Genomic DNA, 16,965 nt, shown 5'->3' with positions numbered 1-16,965 from the left:
TCGGGGCGGATGGTGGGGAAGTGGCGGGGGCTGCACTGCCACAACAAGGATCAGGTCCCTCATGGCTCCCTTGCCAGCCACCCGCCAACATCACAAGTTGAGGTTGCGGGTGTTTTTGCCAAGAAATATTGCTCACGCCTGCCCTAGTGCTTGAAAGCAAAGGAATTAGTCTAACCTAGATATAAAAGTTTATCATCACAAGTTTTACAACCTTTTGATTAAAACAATTATTTAAATTAATTTAAAAAAATCATTTAACCTCTTCTAATTATATCAGTTAAATAATTAACTGATGAGAACAAAGCACCTGAGACACAGCTGCTTCTGGGAGCGGCTCCTGGGGCCTTTTGAAGGGGAGGGGAGGAGGTACAACCCACAGGATCCCTGCCAGGGAGGGCATCTGTAAACCAGCATCTAATTGCTTAATTGAGTTATTAGGCTGGTCTGTTTTCCTCTTAGGCCAGGAGCAGGCAATTATTTTGGGTAGAGGGTGGCTAAGTGAGTTTTGGTGAGCTGTTGGCCTCATCAGTAGCTCCACCCTGACAGTTGCTGACCTCGACAAAAGCCTTGCTGAAGTCCAGGTACACTATATCCACAGCAATCCCTTCATCCACCCAAGTAGTTACTTTGACATTATTTGCTCCTCATCAATCCATGCTGACCACTTGTAAGCATCGGGAAGAGGAAAGACTGATCACAGATGGCTTTCCTTAGGATATCCTCCAGTAACTTTCCAGGTATTGAGGTAAGGCTAACCAATCTGTTGTTTCCTGGGTCCTCGTGCTTGCCGCTTTTAAAGATAGGCACTACACTGGCCCTTTTCCAGTCGTCTGGAACTTGACCCATCTCCCATGACTTCAGGAATAGCATTGCCAAGGGCTCCAAGATCGCTTCTGCCAATTCCTTCAGTACCCTGGGATGTTTGTCAGGCCCTACTGACTTGAATCCATTCAGACCCATCAAAACTCTGACTGTCTCCGTGTATCTCATCTCTCAGCTTGCTCCCTTCCTTATCCAAATAGGTGTCTGGCTGCAGCATAATACTTTTGTGAGCACTGAGGCAAAGTAGCTGTTGAGTAGCTTCACCTTCTATGCATCTTTTGATAAGAGTTCCCCCTGGCTAGTTAACAGGACCCCGGCTTCCTTGCTCCTTCTTTTCTGGCACTTATGGAAATCTCTTCTTGTCCTCAGCCTCCTTGGCCAGATACAGCTCCTTCTTCATCTCTGCCTTCTGATTTTGTCCCTGTAGGTTCTTGCTGTTTCCTGGTACACATCCTTGGTGACCTACCCATTCTTCCATTGCCTGTAAGCTTTCCTTTTGCATTTGAGGGATTTCAGCAGCTCCCTGTGCAGCCACATTGGTCTCTTGTGATTCGTCTTGTGCTTCCATTGTGTCCAGACAGTTTTTTGTTGGGCTGTCACTACTGTACCCTTTAAAACAGGGGTAGGCAAAATTGCTGATCTGCCCAACAGCTGGACTCCATTTCCCAGCAGCCCCTGCCTGCATGGCTGGGGCCAGTTTCCATGGAGACTCCAGCTGCAGCTGGGCTGAGAAAGCTTAAGGCTGGGGTTGCCATGGAGACCAGCCTCAGTTGCACTGGCAGGACAGGTGGCAGAGCAGGACAGGGGGCTGCTTCAGAGCTGCTGGGATCTTGTGATGGGGGCAGGTTGCTCCGGAGCCAGGGGAGAGCCGCGCTCTGCAGCCTGCGTGCTCTGGGCAGGGGCAAGCAGGCAGGGGGTTGGAGCTCTGCCCTTGCTCCAGAACAGGCTGTCCCTGCTGCAGTGAGCTGGGGCAGAGCTGTGATCTGCTGTGTGTGTGTGTCCCTGCCTGGAGCAGGCAGGCTGCACAGCGCAGCTCTGCCCGCTCCTTGCAGTGGTGACTTGTAAGTTTCATTCATCTTGAGACAGTGGAAGTCCCCCATTCCATTGCTGTGCATAGGGACAACGTGCAAGCTGTCTAAGAGTGTTCACTGTGACCTACATTGGAACGGACACTTGGTTAGCATTGCTCTTGGGTGCTGGTACCTAACCCTGTGACCCAGGTGAGTTCCCCACACTGCCAGGGAAGGTCTGAGACATAAACAAGCACACAGCTATTTCCATCAGCATCTCAGAAAGTGCCTGAATGTGCTTCTGTTGAAAACACTTTAAAGACACTTTCTGGGCTTAGAGCAGCCTGCTGGGGACTCTCAGACATCAGTGTAATAGCTTTGCAAATGCATCCTTTATTATACACTGAAGGGCCCCAATTCTCCTCTCCCTCACACCAGTCTGGCATCAGCACCAGGCAACTGATTTGAACAAGTCCTTCCCAGTTTTTAACACAGAAAAGGATTTTGTTTAAGTGGCCACAGTCATTTCCCCTGCCATTCAACTCAGTTCCTCAGGACGGACCTCCATTTCTGCACACAGGCAGCCATCTTTACTCCTCCAACAGACATTCAAGGGAGAGACCTCCGTAGCTTTCTGACATTGGCACTGGGGTCAGACTAGGACTTTGAGGCAGAGGCTACATTTTGTGGGTGCAACAGGAACCCCTGTAGGAGGAGTGGGCTGGTTTTGTTCAACCCCTGATGTTGTGCAGAACTACTGCTCTTGTGGGCTGGTCAGTTTTTCTCCAAGTCCCACTTGGAGTCTTCTCTTCCCTAGAGAAAGAAAAACAGGTTCTGATTCAAGTTACATCAGCACAAATCCAGTCTACTCAGTGAAGCCAGTGGAGTTCATCCAGATTTACAAGGAGCTGGGCCTCTTGCTTATACCTGGCTATCCTTACAGGATTTCACTGCATTCCTACACAGGTCCAGTACATAGGAAATGTGCCCCTTTCACCTTTCAGAGGGACATGGCAGTGGTGGAAGATGACAGAACAAGGAGCAACAGTCTCAAGTTGCAGCAAGGGAAGTTAGGTGAGATATTAGGAAGAATTTTCTCACTAGGAGGGTAGTAAAACACTAGAACAGGTTACCCAGAGAGGTGGTAGATTCTTTCCTTGGAGGTTTTTAAGACCTGGCTAGACAAAGCCTTGGCTGGGATGATCTAGTTGGGGACAGTCTTGCGTTGAACAGGGGATTGGACTAGATGATCTCCTGGGATCCCTTCCAACCCTAATTTTCTATGATTCTATGGCAGAATAGATTGTCATGTATAGCAATGATTCTCAGTCAGGGTGCCACAGCATGCTGGGATGCTATGACATCCTTCTAAGAGTGCTGCACAATATTAGTACAGTCAGGCAGGAACACACCTACACATGACTCACAGAATAAACCCAGAGATTTCAAATAGGATAGTGTCAAAACCATTCTCACCTGTTGTGGCCCTTGAGTTTTTTGCAGCCAAAGAATTTCTCAATTATTTTTCCATAGTTAAAAAAAAAAAATCAGTGAAAGCTAAGAGCTGGCATTTCCCAAGGGGTGCCTTGAGACTAATGAAGAGTGTCTTGAGTCTACAAAGATTAAGGTCCCACTGGTGTCTAGTGTTTGAACACTTAAGGCGACACATGCATATGTGCATCCATCTCCAAACAACCCTTGCTTACAAACTGTGCCCTGGCTTTGCCACTGTGAGGCACTCTGGGTTGGGCTGCAAAAGGGCTGTGTTTGCTGGAATAACTAGAGGCAAGGAGAGGAATGAAGGGCAGCCTGTTCACCCCAGGGCATTCCTTGCCCAGGATAGCATTGCCAGCTTGCTTCTTACCACAGCTTGTTCCCATCCTAAAACATTTCACCTTGAGATAACCCTGTTGTGGCGGAGCACCTTTGGGGTGCTAGCCATGTGGCAGGGGCTGCAGTAGGCTGGGGCAGAACCCAGAAAGGAAGGCAGCCAGGTGAAGCCCCCCCCAGATCTCATTCTAAGGGGGGAGGTGTGTGGAGAAGCACCATTGGGGTGCTCAACACTTTAGGGCTCTCACAGGCTCTGAGGGGAACTTGTTTGGAGGAGCAGCAGGGGAAACATCTCGTACCATTTAAAGGGGGAAGGTATGTGGCAAGGCACTGTTGGTACTTGCCACTTTAAGACTGGGGCCAAGCAGCCAGCAGGTGCTTGATTGCGGCGGCCATTTTAGAGCTCTGGCTGCCCATATAAACAGGGCAGTCCTCTGCCTGGCAGCCCAAGGAACAACATTGCCTGGCTGTGAGGCTCCATAAACTGGAGCTAAGGGCAGGAGCTGTAGGTGATGGTTAGGAGGCTCCTTGTCCTGGGCATGACCTAAAACTGTGTCCTGCCAGGAGTGGGTGGCTTGGTGGGGCTCTCAGTGGTGTGGGAGCCCCCAGGAAATGCCAGGCTAGTTATCACCCCAGTGAAAGGTGGGTAGGGATGCCTTAACCCTAGCCCTCATCTTCTGGTGAATTTACGTAACATCGGAGAGAGTGGAGGCCAGGCACAGCTGCGGCCACCTGAGCCCTGCGGGTGCAAGACCCCAAGGAGGGAGAGTGGGGGCCAGGCATGGCTGCAGCCACCTGAGCCCTGTGTGGGGTGCAAGACCCCGAGGAAAGTTAGTGGGGGCCAGGCATGGCTACGGCCACGTGAGCCCACCAGGGAGGGAAGCCCCGTGGTCCCCAGTGAAGGGGGCAGAGATGAGTAGCCCCGAGTGAAGGGGGTGGTGTGGAACCCCAGAGAGGGGGCAGAGATGGGGAGCCCTAGTGAAGGGGGAGAAGAACTAGAGGGCTGAGGGCCCAGTACATTTATATACACATAGTATTGCCCCCAGAAGGGGCCAGAGTAAGCTTAGACCCGGTCAGGTAATTAGCTGGCCACTACCCTGGTGAGGGTCGTGGGAAAGGCCCAACAGATGGTACAACTGCCACTCAAGGAATGGACTAGCTAAGCCTATGGCCTAAGGGGCCTGCTCCAAGAGGGAGCAAGGCAGCATAAGTTGGTGATGCATGAAAGAGACCCAGTGAGAGAGGGTGGAGTGTGTGAGACCCGAGTGAGAGGCAAGCGGTATGAATGTGTGTGTGACTGAGGCCTGATGGCATGGCCTAAGCTTGCTCCAGCAGTATGCCGGGAGCACTGTAACAGCTGGATGCCATCTGCGAGGCATGGGCTGCGGTGTAGGGGAGGTACGGAGCTGCAGTTAGCGTCCTCTGGCATCGGGGCAGAAATGGGCAGCCTTCTGCTTAATTAACATCATATTAATTACCAAGAAGGCATGGCAGGCGAGTCAGATGGGTAGCATGCTCGCAGGCAAGTGGGGAACCTAGCACTGTGGCTAGTCGGGGAGCCCCACTTCGCCACACCTGTGAATCCCTATTCCCTGGAAAGAAGAGACAAGACAGAAACTTCTGAAATATTGAGGGTGGAATCTCAATCTTAATGAAAAAAAAGGGCAAGTCTCTTATTGACTTCGATGGACCCAAATGTCCCCTAAGGGTTTCGTCACTCCATCTGTGATTTTCTTTTAGTTCAAAGTAAAAGATTGACATTTTTCTATGTATTACGAGATATGGGTGGTTAGGTAACACAAAAAAACATATCACACAAGTGGTTCTTGCATAGTTTGCTAGAACAAACCCACCTAGCAAAGATCACTTCTAAAATGAAACATGTTCCCACCAAAAGTCCCACTCCTTCAGGCAGGGAACTCCAAGAGTGTGTTTCCAACCTAACAGTGCCTCCATTGGCATACATAGGCCTCATTACATTTCAAAGCGCACCCTGCATCAGGCAACAGCTGTGAAATATGTTGATAGCTTAGCCCAGGGCAGTAAGGGGTGGCTGGATTTCTCTTTCATTCTAGCTTTGGTTGGTGAATTTGATATTGGGGTCAGGGGATTAGATAAGCCACTAGAGCAGGGGCACGGTCTGGCTTTTATCAGACTGATATGGCAATCTGCACCAAGGACTACAGCAATCCAGCTGCCATCAGTGTGAGGATGTCACCTATGATGTAAAGGTTCATTGCTACTGCTGTGATTCTGCCAGCTCCTCTACCAGTTCCACAGCACTCAGGATACATAATATGGGAAATGTAAGCCAGCCACACTATTCTGTTCCTGCCGCCCTGCCCCCCCCCCCCCCCCCCCCCCCCCCCCCCGTGGCAAACACAAGGCAACTTCTACTCTCAGTACATACCCACAGACCTGCAGGAAGGCATTGTTTGAGACCTGAAAACAGATTTTCCAACCACCACCCCTCAGCTCCCAGCTGGCTGGGTCATTTCAGTTTTCCCAAATGGAGCATTCAACCACAGTATCCCTCACCCGAGAAATAAACAGTTCCTGGTCCCCCAGCCTGCAACAGGAGCTCCCCTCCCCCTTCCTGCCTACCTTTTGTAATCAAAAGAGAAGATGCCCCTGCTGGCAGGATCATGGCCATACTCATAGATTTCACAGATTTCATAGACATAAGGGCTGGAAGGGATCTTGTGAGATAATTGGGTCTAGTCCCCTGCCCAAAGGGCAGGAAGTCAGCTGGGGTCAGATGCCCCCAGCAAGATAATCATCCAAACACTTGTTGAACGTGTCCAGGGTAGGTGCTTGCACCACTCCTGGAGGGAGTATTCCAGACTCTGGAGACTTGGACGGTAGAAAAGTTTTTCCTTATGTCCAGCCTAAAACGATCTTCCAGCAGTTTGTGGACCTTGTCTTCCCTTGGGGTACCCTGGTGAACCAGACATTCTCCCAGCTCCTGGTGCACACCCCTGATATAGATTGCCACCAAGTCCCCCCCTGAGCCTATGCTCTTCCAAGCTGAAGAGTCCCATGCCTCTCATCCTCTCCTCATAAAGGCCTGATCTCTTGACCTCTGATGATGTGTGTGGTTTTCCTCTGGATTCCCGCAAGCTTCTCCATGTCCTTTTTAAAGTGTGGAGCCCAGAATTGGATGCAGTACTCCAGCTGTGACCTCACCAAGGCTGAATAAAGTGAGAGGATGACATCTTGGGTCTTGCTTGAGATGCATGGGTAGATGCAAGCCAGGGTTTTATTTGCTTTGCTGGCTGTGGCATCGTATTGGCAGCTCATATTCATTTTGTGGTCAGTCATGACCCCCAAGTCTCTTTCAGTCGTAGTGCTAGTGAGTGTAGCACTGCCAAACCTATAGGTATGATGTGGGTTCTTTCTCCAGAGGTGGAGCACCTCGCATTTCTCTATGTTGAAAGTCATCAGGTTTTGATCCACCCACTTTGAGAGGCTGTCCAAGTTGGCCTGAATCCCCAGCCTGTCCTCTAGTGTGACTGTGCTTCCCCATAATTTGGTGTCATCTGCAAACTTAGCCATTCTGCTTCTGACACCTGAATCTAGGTCATTTATGAATATATTAAAAAGTACTGGTCCAAGTACTGAACACTGAGGGATGCCACTGGTCACCATGCACCATGTTGACTCGATTTCATCAACTCTCTGGGTCTGAACACAGAGCCAGTTCCCCAGCCATCAGGCTGTAAGGTTGTCGAGGCTGCAGTTCCCCAATTTTGTCATAAGGACATCATGGGAGACCAAATCAAAGGCTTTTTTGAAATCCAAGTAAATTACATCAACCTCTCCTCCCCTGTCCAGGAGACATGTCACCTGGTTATAGAATGAAATGAGGTTGGTCAGGCATGACCTACCTGTAACGAAGCTGTGTTGGCTGTCTCTCAGAATGACACCTTCTGTTAGCCTGTTGTTGATGTATTCTTTAATAATTTTTTCCATGATCTTTCCAGGGCTTGAGGTCAAACTGATTGGCCTGTAGTTCCCTGGATCCTCCTTCCTTCCTTTCTTGAAGATAGGCACCACATTGGCCCCCTTCCAATCTTTAGGAACCTCTCCCAAGCACCACGAGTTTTGAAATATCCTTGCCATTGGTCGTGCTATGATGTCAGCCAACTCTTAGCACTCTTAGGTGCATTCCATCAGGGCCCGCTGACTTATGGATGTCCTGCCTCTCAAGATGTTCCCTCACAAGGTCTTTACCAAATGTAGGCATATGGTCACCTGTACCCTTGTAACCCTGTGTCCTGTCAGGCAGGTTGAATCCCCTTCAGCTGGTGAAAAACTGACGCAAAGTAATCATCAAGGAGAATAGCTTTTTCCTGGGTGTTGGATGCCAGCTGCCCCATTTGGTTCAGCAGGGGTCCAATGTTGCCCTTATTTCTCTTTTGACTTCCTTTGTATCTGAAGAAGGACTTTTTATTGTTCTTGATTCCTGTAGCCAGTTTGAGCTTGGTTTTGGCCTTGGCTATTCTGATCTAATCCGTACAGGTGAGGGCTAGTGATGCATAATCCTCCTTAGAGATATTTCCCATCTTCCAACCCTTATAGGTGTCTCTTTTAAGATTCAGGAGGCCCATGAGTTCCCTACTGAGCCAAGGGCGTCTCCCAGCTCTTTCACCAGCTTTCCTATAGGCTGGAATGGATTTGCCTTGTACTTTTCAGATTGCGTCCTTAAGGAGCGACCACTAATCTTGGACTTGGGCTCCCCCAGGCTGGAGGAGACCCCCTTCTCCTCTTGCTGGCTTGGCTGGTAGACATGGCTGGGATCTGGGGGAAGAGGAGGATGTGCAGGGGATTTAAACAGAGGGAGGCAAGCCTCAGCTTTTTAAAGCAACAAACCCCTGAAAATCAAAGATGCAGCAGGCAGGAGGGAAGCAGGATGGGGAGGAATTGCAGTAGCAGCCAGGCCCTGGAGGTTGCTGCTGCTGCTGCAGTTTATGTCAGTATCAGGTGACAGCAGCTTCTATAGCAGGGGCAGGCAATTAATTTTGCTGTAGGGCTGCTTACCGTGTTTTGGCTTGCTGTTGAGAGCTGCATGGCTAGCCCTGCCCCTTGACAGGAGCCCCGCCCCCTGGTCACCATCTTGGGACTGGAAGTCCCGCCCTCTAACCTTTCCCACCAGAAGTCCCTCCCCTTTGCCCCCGGAAGTACTGCATTCAGCAAGGGGGGTTGACATCTCCGAACCAGAAAAATACCAAATTATTCTAAAAATCAAACATCTACTACAACATTCATTAATTTTATTTCAAAAGATGTTTTTGTCCTGATTTACCTGTGTTTGTGTAGTGTACATAGAGGTGACTGTATAATAGCTTAAAATGAAGTCTTACTCTTGTATATTGTGGGAGGGTGTGGGGGTATGGGTGGGTGGGTATAGGCTTCTGGGAGGCTGTAGGTATGTGGGGTATGGGTGTGTGTGGGGGGGCTTGTGAGGGGAGGATGGGTGTGTGTGTATGGGGTGGGGGAGCATGTGAGTGTGGATGTGGGCTGTGGGTGGGTATGGGGTTTGTGGGGGTATGTGAGTGCATGGGAGAGGATGACTGGGGAGGTTGTGGCATGTGTGATTTGCTCACAGCCTCCCCCCCTCCCCCCACGGCAGGCAAAGCCCCCACCAGTGCTCCTCCAAGTCTGGTCTACATAGTTCTGGCACTCCTGGCCCTGGGGCACTGGTGCAGGTCCCATGCTCCCACACACAGCCACTCCCCCCGCTCTCATCTGCCACGACTGCCCTTCTCCTGCTGCTTCCCCCACCACTGCTCTGGCACCATGTTCCACTTGCATGGTTGAGACTGCAGGATGCAGCAGGAACCAGCCTGGCCTGGCCAGCACTGCATGGAGCCAGGCAAGAATCACAGAGGCCAGGCCAGCTCCTGCTGAGTCCTGCAGCCGGGAACCACATGGTGCTAGAGCAGTGGGTGCTGGGCAGGAAAGTAGGGAAATGGCAGCGGCATGCGGCGGGTATGTAGGAGTGCAGGACAGCTGGGTAGGAGCACAGGGCCCACACCAGTGCACCAGTGCCAGCACCGGCAGGGGGCCCAGAACCGGGTGGCAGGAATGCGGGGCTGGGCCCTGTGTTCCTGCCGCCCTGCTCTGGGCCCTGGCACTGGCCTCTGTGCTGGTGTGGGTCCTGTGCTCCCACCCAGCTGTCCCTGTGCTCTTGCTTGCCCGCTTGCTGCCCCTTTCCCCACCACTTGCCGCCACCATTTCGCTGCTTTCCTGCCTGCTGCCACTGCTCCTCTCCACCCCATTCCTGCCGCTCCAGTACCACCTGCTTCTTGGGTATAGTATTGGGCCTGCAGGAGACGGCCAGGCCTAGCCCTGAGGACTGGGGGGGATCACCCATGGTCCTCTCCTGCCTCCCCCTACCCCTTTTCTAATCTGAGTTTCTCAGGTGGCAGGAGGTGGGAACTGCCCCACTGTCCCAGGCCTGAAGCCTCTGCCAGGCAGAGGCTTCTGGCTGAGGGTGGGGGCGGGGCTGGATGGGCCTTGCTGCTGTGGCTGCTGGGTCCTGCTGCCGGGTCCCCCTGGCTCCTACTGCCCCTGGCTCCTTTCATCTTTGATGGGCAGCCAGGGGGAGATAAATATCAATTGTCTAAATTTTTAGGAGCCCCGCAGGCTGGATAGAATGGCCTGGCAGGCTGGATCTGGCCCATGGGCCATATTTTGCCCACCCCTGTCTTAGGCTATGGGTATTAGTCCCCCTCACTCTTCCCCCTCCACACCCTGCTGCCTTCTTATTCCTGCTGGGGCACCTACTGGCTTCCCTTCCCTGCCAGAATACCCCCACTCTGAGGTAAAAGATAACTGGTAAGCTAACCAGATACTACTAAACGTATTGGTTAAATGATTGATGATTTAACCTTTCACATCTCTACCTTTAATTTATTACATTGTTCTCTGAACTAAAACAGATGACAACAAAAAGAACAGGACAAACTAGCACAAGAAGAATTAAAAACTGGGACAGAGATCTGGTATTCTGATTATGTGATCTTCAATCTCATTATGTAATAGAAAACGTATCTAGTACTGTTCTGTGCACATAAATTCTTAATTCAAAGCTGAACACATTTTATTTATGCTTAGGAAAATAGATATGCTTGATCCTGCAACCAGGATGCTGACGATGAGAATAATCTGACATTGAAATGTTGAAAAACAACAGGAAAATGAGTACATGCGCCCTGAAGCGATTATTTTACAAGATGGTAGATCCCCTTAACAATCCACTGATCATGTCATATAACAAGAGGAGGGCACCAAAGATATGGATGTGTCCCTAGATGATCATCTATTGCAGTGACAAATTCTAATTCTAGTACAAGTAGTGCAACCTTGGGGTCATCCTCACCTTTGTGACATTCCATGTCAAAAGTTCCTAATGCTGTACCTTATCCTTTATTGTACCACAGTGATGTTACATGGGTAAATGGTATTGTGGCTTAGCTTGTATACTTATGTTAGTTTCTTTCTTTTTCATTTGCATAATGACTGGGTTATAGTGCCTGGGTGGATTAACTTTCCCCGCTCCCTCCAATTTCTGTCATCCAGATAATGCAGTTAACACATTTCAGTTCTGAAAATTTGAAATACATGATAAAGGAGTTTATCAGGCCTTTCAGGTGACTCCAGCAATAGCATACCAATAGGGCCATGTAGATCTTCTTTCCCAGTAACAGCAGTAAGCTTGGTGACTTTTTTATCTAAACAGGGTTGCACTATCAAGGCCAAATCTGGCCCACAAAGCTGTATCATGTGGCTCATCGGGCTGGTAGATTTGATCAAGTGGATAGGGAAAGTTTGTCATCCGTCATCTAAAAGTTCAGCAAGTAGATACTGATGTTTCTTTCTCTTCAGAATCTTCTCAGCCTGCTCCTAAACAACTACATTAATCTGGTTCTCTCCATAATCATACTGTCACAACCCAAAGTTGTGAGTTTTTGTTTGTGCGTGCTTTGGCAATGCTAAATTATGTTCCCGCTAAATTGCAGCTTCCTTGCACAGTGGAGTTCTCTGCTGCGGAAGAGAACTCCGGTGCAACGGGGAATTTCCCGCCAATTTGAAGCTTTCTTTGCATGGTGCATTTCTTTTGCATCTCGGAAATGCACGGCGCAAAGGAGTTCCCGCCATTTGTATGAAAGTTCGTGCCACATTATTGGCCAACTCTAATATATGCACACGTAATGGCTAGCGATTGGCTTGCTAGCCGTATAAAGGGCTTGGGTGGCTTCCGCCCAAATTGGAGACAAATCACTTGGAGAGAAATCACTTAAAGAGCGTGAAGATCTCTAAGTGCTGCGGATCCTCACGGACCCAACACATTTCTTAAGCAGGCAACAGAGGTCTAAACAGCCTCTGGCCTCTCCCCGTTGCCGAGCGCAATCCTAGACGAACTCTCGCGAAAGTCAAGCGGAGGAGTGCATCTGCCCCTCCTGCCTGAAGCAACAACAGCAGCAGTGACTCCTGCGGCAGCAGTTCAGCCTATAACAGCATCAACTCCCGAAAGAACAGCTTTCCCTACAACAACGACTGATCGAATTGCTACTGCCTACTGTGCTCATACCAGAACTGAGTTGCAGGATTTGTGTAGAGCATCAAGAATTCAACCTGAAGAGACTCTAGCTGTATGGTTAGGACGTTTAGTCATGGAACTTGGATCCGACCTGCTGAACCAGGAAGAAGCAAGCTTCCTAGTTAGACAAGCTTCGTGGAGTAGAGGACATGTCACTGACATCGACATGATAACAGTTAATACTCACTGGCCTATTCCACTGCCTGCGCTTGTTGCAGGACTGATTAGTCAGGAAGCCCACGTATGGCATGCAGGACGGCCAGAATATACCAGCGCAGAGCATCTTATGCTAGCAATCATCCGCATCTCATACTGTGCCTGGAACCACAGAGCATGTGCGCTGGGACTGACATCACTCCAATGAATAAGACCATGGCCTCATCGTCACCTGCGAGATCCTGGAACCGTTCCACTAACCGTTCACAGTCTAGACAGTTGTCTTGAGGTTTATGGGCGGAAAAACATCGTTGTCCTTCGGATTCTGCTCAGTCCAATGGTGAACCAACCTGTGAGTAATCTTCTTTGTCAGTTGTCACGACTGCGTATCCTGATGGAGCCAAGATTGTCTCTTGATCGGGACTGTCGACACCCGACCGGACCTCAAGGCACCAGACGTTGTGAATCCGATCTTCCACCACTGCCACCGAGAACCCTAGAGGAGCGATACATGTTTGGATTTCTCCTGCAGCGTTCTGGACTTAAGAAGCAGCAGCTTCGGATTTTAGGAGACGCAGGCCAATGGCAATTGGCTTATGAGTTAGGTTTTCGTTATTTAGAAGAGCGAGATGATGGATCCTCAGCGATTTCATCCAATTGAGCCATGGAAATTGTTTAAATCTGTTGAATAAGATCATTAATCTATTTTTTGAGAGTTTTCTGTTTACAGATCCGAGATTCAGAGCGCGTGGTGAAGAGGAGCCCTGAGAGGGATGGCATCACCGAAAGAAGTGAGGGCCGGATGCACAACTTTGCCATGACGCCCACTGAAGCCCTGATCGCGCAATTTCGTTATGAATCAGATTATGTATTTGTGTTGATTATTGTTTCTTGATTGTTATGTAACTTAATCCCAGGGCAGCAAATTTTATGTTTGTTTATTTGTTTGTTTGCTTATCTGTTCGTTTGACGACTCACGACAAGGTTCTAGAGTGATGAGTGTATAGCATAATTTAGCTATGCTCTCAGCAAGGGGGGATGTCACAACCCAAAGTTGTGAGTTTTTGTTTGTGTGTGCTTCGGCAACGCTAAATTATGTTCCCGCTAAATTGCAGCTTCCTTGCACAGTGGAGTTCTCTGCTGTGGAAGAGAACTCCGGTGCAACGGGGAATTTCCCACCAATTTGAAGCTTTCTTTGCATGGTGCATTTCTTTTGCATCTCGGAGATGCACAGTGCAAAGGAGTTCCCGCCATTTGTATGAAAGTTCGTGCCACATTAATGGCCAACTCTAATATATGCACATGTAACGGCTAGCGATTGGCTTGCTAGCCGTATAAAGGGCTTGGGTGGCTTCTGCCCAAGTTGGAGAGAAATCACTTGGAGAGAAATCACTTAAAGAGCGTGAAGATCTCTAAGCGCTGCGGATCCTCACGGACCCAATGCATTTCTTAAGCAGGCAACAGAGGTCTAAACAGCCTCTGGCCTCTCCCCATCGCCGAGCGCAATCCTAGACGTATCCCTTTCCTATATACTCAGTTTTCGAACCCACGGAGCCTTAACAACTCCGGGGCCTGAGAACTGGACAGAGCCCACAAAGCTTCGACAACTCCATGGGAAAGAAATTGCCGAACCCGCGGAGCCTTAACAACTCCGGGGCCAAAGAACCGAATTTGTCGTAGTCCTCCAATGAGGATTTAAGCAGAGCTGCACCTGGAAACTGTCCAGCCTACACCGCGACCATCTTGGGTGTAAGTAAATAATCTTTAAATCAACCATTACGCCTCTGTGACTAATTCTAGCCCGTGCGTGCCTTGCCGCCGCACGGTCTCCTCCGACCCCGCGTGCCCGGGCTGCTGGCCACAGCCCACGTGCGCAAAGACGGGCCTGGCTCGCCCCCGGCCTGCACACATACATATAAAAAAAGCCTTTTGAACTTTCTCATGTCCTTATATGCTGCAGACAGTTTATGAAAAATGATGCAGCACTTCACTTGAATGACTCATTTTGCATTTATTATAATGGTGCTTTCATATTGGAAGAAACATACCGCGCACTGGATAATAATGCCATTTTAAGCCAGTGTTCAGGCTCACAAGATGGCCAAGGAAATAAATCTCACCTGCAGGTCCCTTCACTTCTGTCTTGTCAGAATGATTTATATTTCCAAGAGCAAAACACAACATCAGAAAAAGTCAACTCATACATAGTGTTTTTATAGTCAGTCAGATGTAAACACAAATGAAACCTTTCCCTGTTATAACCTCCTTTGTATTATCCCCTATCTTTTGCTAGATTTAAACAAATTAGCCATGTGAAATTGGAATCTAGTAAACCGTTGTGTGCCTTTACATTGTGTTAGCCTTTCTGAAATTAGCCATGTGAAATTGGAATCTAGTAAATCGTTGTGTGCCTTTACATTGTGTTAGCCTTTCTGAAACATTTACATGCTAATGAAAATTGCCAGGGCAGTTTCCATGAACCTATTTTTATAAGAATTCTGTAGGTTTGCAAGGCACATTTGTTTATTGTTTGAGTCTTCATGCCTGCAACTGGTAATATAGTCTCTTAAATACTGACTTTGTCTCACTCTGCACTTAAAATCAAAGAATCTTACATGTTCAGAGTTTCCGAAGTGAAGTTTTAATTTATTGGGAAATATCCTCTTACTGCTCCTTAGTGTTGGATGAATTGGCATTCTGATTATAGAATGTCTTTGGAGAACTGCGTTCATCCTGCACGTGATCATTGTTCAGTCAAACAAGAGCTGACAAATAGCTGCATGAGGGCATGTGTTTTTTGTTTTAAGTGAGTTAGAAAGCAAATGGGCTGCAGAAGCATTTTGAAACCAAACTGATCACAGGGTATCATAAATTCCATCAAAATAAATGAATGACAAGTGTGTGGTTATCTTTGGCTCTGTGTCATACTAGAACAGTGTTTCTCAACCAGTGTGCCACAGCATCCTGGGGTGCTATGAGATCCCCTGAAGGGTGCTATGAAATGCCACACCGTGTCAGGAGTGCAAACATCATACACAAGATAAATCCAGGGTCACTTTAAGGGTACCACAGGACGCTATACCATAGTAGCACTGTTAGGTGTACAAATGCCTACATGTTTTACAAGGCAAACCCAGAGATTTTAAATAAGATTCCAATGTTAAAACCATCTGGCCCTGTTGTGGTCTGTTTGAGTTCTTTCATAGAATTACAAAGAAGTACGGCTGGAAGGGACCTCCTTAGGTCATCTAGATTCTATTCCAACCCCTGAGGCAGGATCAGCCCTATCCAAATCATACTATATGAATCCATAATCTAAATTCTTAGTAAAACTACACAGTCAATCCTGACACAACACAAGGCATAGCACCCTAACCTGCCACAGGTAAAGTAGGGGGACCACAGCAGCCAACAATCTTGCTTCTATAAGGTTATTAATAAGGATCCTATGAAGAGGACCATTGTCCATGCTACAGAGGAAGGCAAAACCCCCACAGTCTATATATTAATATGACCGGAGGTAAAATTCCTTCCTGCCCCCAAAGATGGTGATGGATCTGACCCTGAGCAGAGGGGCCGGACCAGGAGTCAGCAGTTATTTGGGTCCGTGGGCCACAAAGAGAATTTTGCTGAGCTGTCACGGCCAGGTCAGCACTGCAATCCCCTCCCTCCTCCAGAGATGTGGGGTGGAAAATGTTCCAAAACGGAATATTTTCCAGTGCTTTATTTTTCCATGGGAAACATTCCATTTCTAAAAATAAATTGTTTCATAAAATTTGTTAGTAACAATGAATGGGATGCCCATACAATATTAGGCTTGACAGTTTCAAAGTTGAAATTAATATTTTTTAGGTTATTATCCCTAGGATGTTAGAGAGTACATATATGTTTTATTTATTTGTAAACAGGAGGGTAAATACACTCACATATTAATCCAAACCAAAAATCAAGTTATAAGTTCACTTAATTGGCTGTGCAGGCCAAATCAAAACCAAAGCTAAAATTCTTATTTCATCTCAGACTGCAAGTAAAAGCAAAACCAAAACTAATACTGATTAATTTTTGTTTCACTTTCAGTTCAGCAAACAGAGCAGAGTCTCATTTCTTTTCTTGAGTTGGGGAAGTTGGAAGTGTTTGCATTAGATCTGTTAGTTTTGTAGTGCTTTTGAAGTAGTAATAATAATGCCTAATCAGAAAAAAAAACTGCCTAGCTTGTGGCATGATTATAGTGAAGTTCAAGCCACTGAAGGCAGGAAGAAGTAGATGAGTGGACAATCACACTGTATCATGGACAGTTCTTTGGGTGTGCTAAAATTAGTGTCTCAACAGTTTTCAGTGCCTTTGTTTTTTTTCTTAAATTTAAACAAACAATGTAAGGGAAGTACTTTGTGTATTGTCTTTACTTTTTTACAAGTATTCCAATAAAAAATAATTTATTTCCACATAAAGATTTGAATTTGTTTGAATATAACATTTAAATCACATTAAGTGTACTGTATTTTATTTGCAGGGGTTTAGGTTGTAGCCGTGTTGGTCTAAGGA

Source organism: Alligator mississippiensis, chromosome 3, assembly GCF_030867095.1.
Source record: "Alligator mississippiensis isolate rAllMis1 chromosome 3, rAllMis1, whole genome shotgun sequence".
NCBI lineage: Eukaryota > Metazoa > Chordata > Crocodylia > Alligatoridae > Alligator > Alligator mississippiensis.
Note: the sequence above shows the minus strand (reverse complement) of the source record.